The following is a 7,525-nucleotide window of genomic DNA, read 5'->3' on the forward strand; positions in this document are numbered from 1 at the left end:
CCAACTATCAATTAACAGGCACAGATGCAAATATACCAAGGCACGGAAACAGGCTATACACCAAAAATTTACAATATAACACATTATAGGAACATGTGGAAAACAGACGACGCAAAAAAGGGAAAGAGAATGGTGCAGTCAAAAGCTCTCTGGTGTCCCATGCTGAAACTGCCCATTGTGAAGCAGAGAATGGCAGGATGTGGCACGCCCAGCATTTATGACTTGGAATCCCCGCTGTCTATCTTTTACGCTGGCTAGCAGCTCTCTGCTCAGCTGTGGGTAGCCGCTCATTTAACGTCCGGAACACACACTTATACTACCTGCAAGAAAGTGTGGTGCTGTGGAGTAGCTGAGATTGCATGGGGAACACGTGTCATCCGAATATAATTTTTAAAAAATGCAATGGCTAAATATATAATGTAAATAGTACTAACATTAATATTAATGAAATTTAAAAGGTATCTTAAATATTTGAAATGAGAGTAATGCAATAACTATTGTGACAATTTCCACCAGGTTCTCTTTCTTACTCATTTATTCATGATATTCAGTCAGGGAAGAAATCATTTACCTTGTAACATTCTCACTTTGGCATTAGACAAATCGGATGCCAATACAATATACTACTGTGTACTACTGAAAATATAATCTATGACGAATAATTCTGGAACCAGTAGCACTTGTGTCCTAACTGTAATGAAGCTACAAGTGAAAGTAAGTTTGAAACATTACAAAATTATCGACTGGCTGTCTACAGTTCTCTTCATACTTACAGTATCTGAACGTCATTGTGTGCACATCAGTTTCCTAGATAGGTATGGCACAATTCGAAGTAAAAGGACTCAAGAAAATCACCTTTATACAACAGAAGACCCCCATGAACCAAGGACCTTGCCATTGGTGGAGAGGCTTGCGTGCCTCAGCGATACAGATGGCCGTACTGTAGGTGCAACCACAACGGAGGGGTATCTGTTGAGAGGCCAGACAAACGTGTGGTTCCTGAAGAGGGGCAGCAGCCTTTTCAGTAGTTGCAGGAGCAACAGTCTGGATGATTGACTGATCTGACCTTGTTACACTAACCAAAACAGCCAAGCTGTGCTGGTACTGCGAACAGCTGAAAGCAAGGGTAAAACTATGGCTGTAATTATCCCCGGGGGCATGCAGCTTTACTGTATGGTTAAATGATGATGGCGTCCTCTTGGGTATAATATTCCGAAGGTAAAATAGTCCCCCATTCGGATCTCCGGGCGGGGACTACTCAGGAGGATGTTGTTAACAGGAGAAAGAAAACTGGCATTCTACGGATTGGAGCGTGGAATGTCATATCCTTAATCGGGCAGGTAGGTTAGAAAATTTAAAAAGGGAAATGGATAGGTTAAAGATATAGTGGGAATTAGTGAAGTTCGGTGGCAGGAGGACCAGACTTGTGGTCAGGTGAATACAGGGTTATAAATACAAAATCAAACAGGAGTAATGCAGGAGTAGGTTTAATAATGAATAGGAAAATAGGAATGCAGGTAAGCTACTACAAACAGCGTAGTGAACGCATTATTATGGCCAAGATAGATACGAAGCCCATGCCTACTACAGTAGTACAAGTTTATATGCCAACTAGCTTCACAGATGACGAAGAGTTTGATGAAATGTATGATGAGATAAAAGAAATTATTCAGATAGTGAAGGGAGGCGAAAATTTAATAGTCATGGGTGACTGGAATTCGATAGTAGGAAAAGGGAGAGAAGGAAATGTAGTAGGTGAATATGGATTGGGGGTAAGAAATTAAAGAGGAATCCGTCTGGTAGAATTTTGCACAGAGCATAACTTAATCATAGCTAACACTTGGTTCAAGAATCATAAAAGAAGGTTGTATGCATGGAAAATCCTGGAGATACTAGAAGGTATCAGATAGATTATATAATGGTAAGACAGAGATTTAGGAACCAGGTTTTAAATTGTAAGACATTTCCAGGAGCAGATGTGGACTCTGACCACAATCTATTGGTTATGAACTGTAGATTAAAACTGAAGAAACTGCAAAAAGGCGGGAATTTGAGGAGATGGGTCCTGGATAAACTGACTAAACCAGAGGTTGTATAGAGTTTCAGGGAGATTATAAGGGGACAATTGACAGGAATGGGGGAACGAAATACAGTAGAAGAAGAATGGGTAGCTCTGAGGGATGAAGTAGTGAAGGCAGCAGAGGATAAAGCAGGTAAAAAGACGAGGGCTGTTAGAAATCCTTGGGTAACAGAAGAAATATTGAATTTAATTGATGAAAGGAGAAAATATAAAAATGCAGTAAATGAAGCAGGCAAAAAGGAATACAAACGTATCAAAAATGATATCGACAGGAAGTGCAAAATGGCTAAGCAGGGATGGCTAGAGGACAAATGTAAGGATGTAGAGGCTTATCTCACTAGGGGCAAGGTAGATACTGCCTACAGGAAAATTAGAGAGACCTTTGGAGAAAAGAGAACGACTTGTATGAATATCAAGAGCTTAGATGGAAACCCAGTTCTAAGCAAAGAAGGGAAAGCAGAAAGGTGGAAGGAGTATATAGAGGGTCTATACAAGGGCGATGTACTTGAGCACAATATTATGGAAATGGAGGTGGATGTGGACGAAAATGATATGGGAGATACAATACTGTGTGAAGAGTTTGACAGAGCACTGAAAGACCTGAGTCGAAACAAGGCCCTGGGAGTAGACAACATTCCATTAGAACTACTGACAGCCTTGAGAGAGCCAGGCCTAACAAAACTCTACTGTCTGGTGAGCAAGATATATGAGACAGGCGAAATACCCTCAGACTTCAAGAAGAATATAATAATTCCAATCCCAAAGGCAGATGTGAAAATTACCGAACTATCAGTTTAGTAAGTCACAGCTGCAAAATACTAACGCGAATTCTTTACAGACGAATGGAAAAACTGGTTGAAGCCGAACTCGTGGAAGATCAGTTTGGATTCTGTAGAAATGTGGAACACATGAGGTACTACTAACCTTCGACTTACCTTAGAAGAAATCAGGGGATCACAAATTTAGGATTGGAGGGCAGCGTGGAGGGTAAAAATCGTAGAGGGAGACCAAGAGATGAATACACTAAGCAGATTCAGAAGGATGTAGGTTGCCGTAAGTACTGGGAGATGAAGAAGCTTGCACAGAATAGAGTAGCATGGAGAGCTGCATCAAACCAGTCTCAGGACTGAAGACCACAGCAACAACAACAACAACAATAGAAGATCTGCAAGTGTGCTTAAATACACAATATTTTTAAATAGTAATAGTAGTTTCATTCATCTGCAGATTATTTAACAAGGAGATTCGATAATTGTTGGTATTACAATTTAAGAACAACAGAAATAATGTAATTCATATATACAGAGAGTTACATCATGGCGGGAAGTTCAACTTTTGGTGGGAAAATAGGTCAATATATCTAGATTGACTAGGATGGGAGACGAAGCTGTCTGTGGCCTTGGCAGTAGGAACCTTCCTCACTTTAGGGAAACCATGGGAAACGTAAAGCAGGATGGCCATATCAAGGTTCGAGCCGCCACCCTCCTAAATATGAGGTCAGTATGTTTGAAACGATGCTGTCTCATTCGGTTATCGCTAGTGTACAATACTTTTTTACAAAGAAGTTATTTAATAATATAAAGGTGTTTTACAGAGCTGTCAGTAGGTGATTGCACAGCATAAAAGTCTTGCAGTCATGAAGTCACTTGTTAGAGTGCTCTCTTTAATTTTCATCAAGTCTGCTATTTATTAACAAAGAGAAACGTTATTTAACAAATATTTGATCATAATTTTTAATAAAAATAACTCATTTCTAATTAAGTGCATAAAATATATAATTATGTGATGTACATGTGAAATGCCTTATTATAAATTAAAAAAAAAGATTATATACATCAGTGACACTGCTCAGTCTCCAAAAGTAGAAAACTGTTGTATTTTCTACTCGGAATTTTACATTTTTGGCCAAATTTTAATGTATTGTGAATACTGGCATTTTTATACAATTAGTAATTAAAAATAAAAATGTTATTTTTATTAGAAAATGATGATTCAATGTTTGTTACATACAGTTCCACTTGTTGATAAAATCGAATGGAAGTAAAATCAAACAAAGGTTCATATTAGCAATATCTCAACCAAGTAGCTTGACACTACGCTGCTGACAACTGTGTTGTTAATAAATTTCCAATCCTTTTTATTAAACAGTGATCAGAAATCTTCCAGTCATCAAAGGCGATTTTTTCGAGTCTATTTTTTTTTGGAACCACGCCATACAGCTTTAGGAAACTGATATCCTGGCATTGACCTTCAAATTCTGTAAGTGTGAAGAAAACAGAAGAGGTCCCGTCTGTAAGTTCGCCTTGTGAGTGCCGATCACTGTGATAACACTCGACATTTTGGCTGCCTGTAGGACTAATATGGTGTGCAGGTAGTAGCAGAACGAGTTTCAGGCGTTATAGGAGCAGCTGAACACTCGACCTGCTTGCAGAATAAAAGACATATGACTTTGCTAATGCCTGAGATCTTGACTGCCCTGCAGTACCACCATGCTGTGCGGTTTGTATCGGAATATGTTTTAGGCATTATACAAACAGTCGATCATGGCTGAGGAGAAACATATAAGCTGACCTAATGCCCGAAATCTCATGTGCCCTGCAGGACCGGCATGTTGTATGGGCTGCATCCAAAAGAATTCTACTCATTATACGAATGGCTGGGCATGGCTACAGTTGTTAGGATTCATGAAGATACACCTAACACATTGTCCTTTTTCTCAGATGTAGTCCGCACCTCAACAACTAATTTATCTTATTCTTCAGACAACTCTCATAACAGGTAAATATGGGAACAGGTATCTCCCCTGCACGTGGGATAGGGCATTAAGCAGATCAGGATACATCCATTTAATCTAGTTATTTTTATTGATGCCCTTTACGTTCACTGAACAAATATAACGGTCATCAAAGTGGTTTCTCTGTTCTCAGCTTACCATCAGCAACAGTTATCACATCCATTTTCGTTTGCCGTTTGAACAGAGTCAAAAAGATTTTGTGCATGTCTTTGCTACAAACTGAGATTCCAAGTCTCATCTTTTCTAGAAGATTTACTTTGAAGCAGGCGAAACACCCTTATTACCAATTCAGTTTTATACTTCCTATGCTGAAGAAATGTGTGCTCCCCATAAATGAAACAATGTGATTCACAAATTTTCTGTGTAATTTAGCCAAATGAAACTTTACAGTTCCAGACACCTTTTCAAGTCTCAGACATCTATGAAGCAACAAATGAACATTTCTGCCAAGGCCTGGATTCGAACCTGTGTCTCCTGCTGTCTAGACTGATGCAACTGCTTTGCAACCCTGCTGCTGTGGCTTTGTATGACGGCATGGACTATCCTACCACACTTCCCTCCTCAATCCAGCTTCCCATTCACGCATCAGCCCACTTCGTATTCCCTTTGAAATTGAACAGCACTGCACAGACTCTCCAGCTGTACTGGAATTGTACCTCAGCATAGGACGCAATGGGGAATCCTGCCTGAAACCCAGGCACAGGTTTTCATTCTTCACTGCAGTCTGCGTATAATTACTTTAAATTTTAAGCATTTTATTATTAGAAAGTGAACGAAATATAGTGTAAATTATCTATCAACGTTTCCACATACATTAAAGATTATTATTATTGTTGTTGTTGTTGTTCTTGTGCTGGTGTTCAGTTCAAAGCCTAGTCTGATGCAGCTCTACACACTAATCTATCCTGTGTAAACCCTTTCATCACTTCGTAATTAATGCACCCTCCATGGACTTGAACCTGCTAGTAGTCGGAAAAAAGTATTTACAGCCCCACATTGCATTGTTGTCAAATTTATTCAAGATGGCGGATCCAAGATGGCGGCCTTAGATGTGGCAACATCACAGAGATGTCATGGCAGGAAACTCAAAGTTTGATGGGAAAATAGATCAACTGGGCTACCTCCACTAACCTAACTCCATCCACTACCCCCATTCCCTCCCCTACCCATCTGGAAGTTGGTGGAAAAAGACTCAGTCTGGGCTGGGCTGCCAGATAGGATGGACATAAGTCTTTATTTCGCATACATTGCTCCACTCCCCTTCCCCATCAGGAAATTGGCAGGAAAAGAACTCAGTCTCTGCTGGGCTGCCATATAGGACAGTGTAAGTCTTTATTTTGCATGCACTGTTTATTTAAACAATTTGAGTTGTCATAGACAGTAGCTCCATCCAGTGTTCACCATGAGGTCCAAAGTCCAACGGACCTACTGATATTTTATGAAGACAAATACGCTTCAGGAAATAATGAATATGGACTCAGTTACACTTTGCAACTCATACTGATAAATGTGCATGCTGTAAATGTAGATCATTCCATAAAATGTCAGTCAATCAGGCTTCCGAAGTGCAAGAGGCAAAACGTTCACCTACTCCAGTGCAGGCATCCACGGGTACAGTTGAGGAAATGCTGGTGATCAGCAGGGGTGTATTTAATATGTGTACTACATGCAAGCACTCAGCTGAGGACTGTATCCATAGCCTCCTTCACAATGAGTGGAAAGAAAAGATAATGGACGAGGATGTGGTGATTACTTTTTGACAAATAATAGCAATGCAGTGGGATGGTGTGAGTATGCATTTCAGTACTCATGCAGATAGATACTTGTGCTGGAACTGCCTACCTATTTTGAAATTGCATAACACCCCACATCAACTTCACCCTATTCCACAATGAACCATAGGTGTTCAACTTGAGAGTTGGAGACTAATTGACCTAGTTCACAATACCGCAACCAGAGTGCACCGTCGGCCCTCCCATGACGTAGTCCAAGATGGAGGTCCAGAAAAAGAGGGTGGAAACCAATAGGAACCCTGAATCAAGTCATGTGTTAGGCTTCAGCCAATCGGATGACAGTATCTGGTGACAGCAGCAACAACAGCAGCAGCGGAAGAAGAAGAAGAAGCAGAACCATGAAGCATCAACGGCAGTCATGATCTGGCACAGCCCTGCAGAACAGAAAGAAACAGAAGAGTAAGTATCCCTTATCACATCTTTGTCTGTCTGTAGTTAGCATTATTACTATTATTATTGGTTGTTTGTGAATCTTGGTCCATATGTAATGCTGCTCCCTCCTCTTTGTTCAGCAGTAGCCTTTGAAATGTCCAAGCCTGCAGGGATGAATGCCCACATGTCAATTTCTGCAGCATCCAGACCTGCAGCAACCTCAGCCATCATCTTGTTGAGACCTGTACTGATCTCTGTAGCTGCAGCAGTAACAACCTTCACCATGTCTGAACCTATAGTGACCACGTGGGATCCTGTAGCATGCATAGCCCACTTGCTGCAGCAGAACATGGAACTGTTATTGTCTGTCCCACTGTGAGGGTACTGGTGTTTAGTATCTGTAAGTGGTTGTTCTTTGGAGGGCGACAATGCCCAGTGGCGCAAGGAGTCGCAAATAGAGGCAGTTGTTGAGAGGCTGTGGAAGGT

The sequence above is a fragment of the Schistocerca serialis genome, chromosome 10 (genome assembly GCF_023864345.2).
Source record: "Schistocerca serialis cubense isolate TAMUIC-IGC-003099 chromosome 10, iqSchSeri2.2, whole genome shotgun sequence".
Classification (NCBI taxonomy): Eukaryota; Metazoa; Arthropoda; class Insecta; order Orthoptera; family Acrididae; genus Schistocerca; species Schistocerca serialis.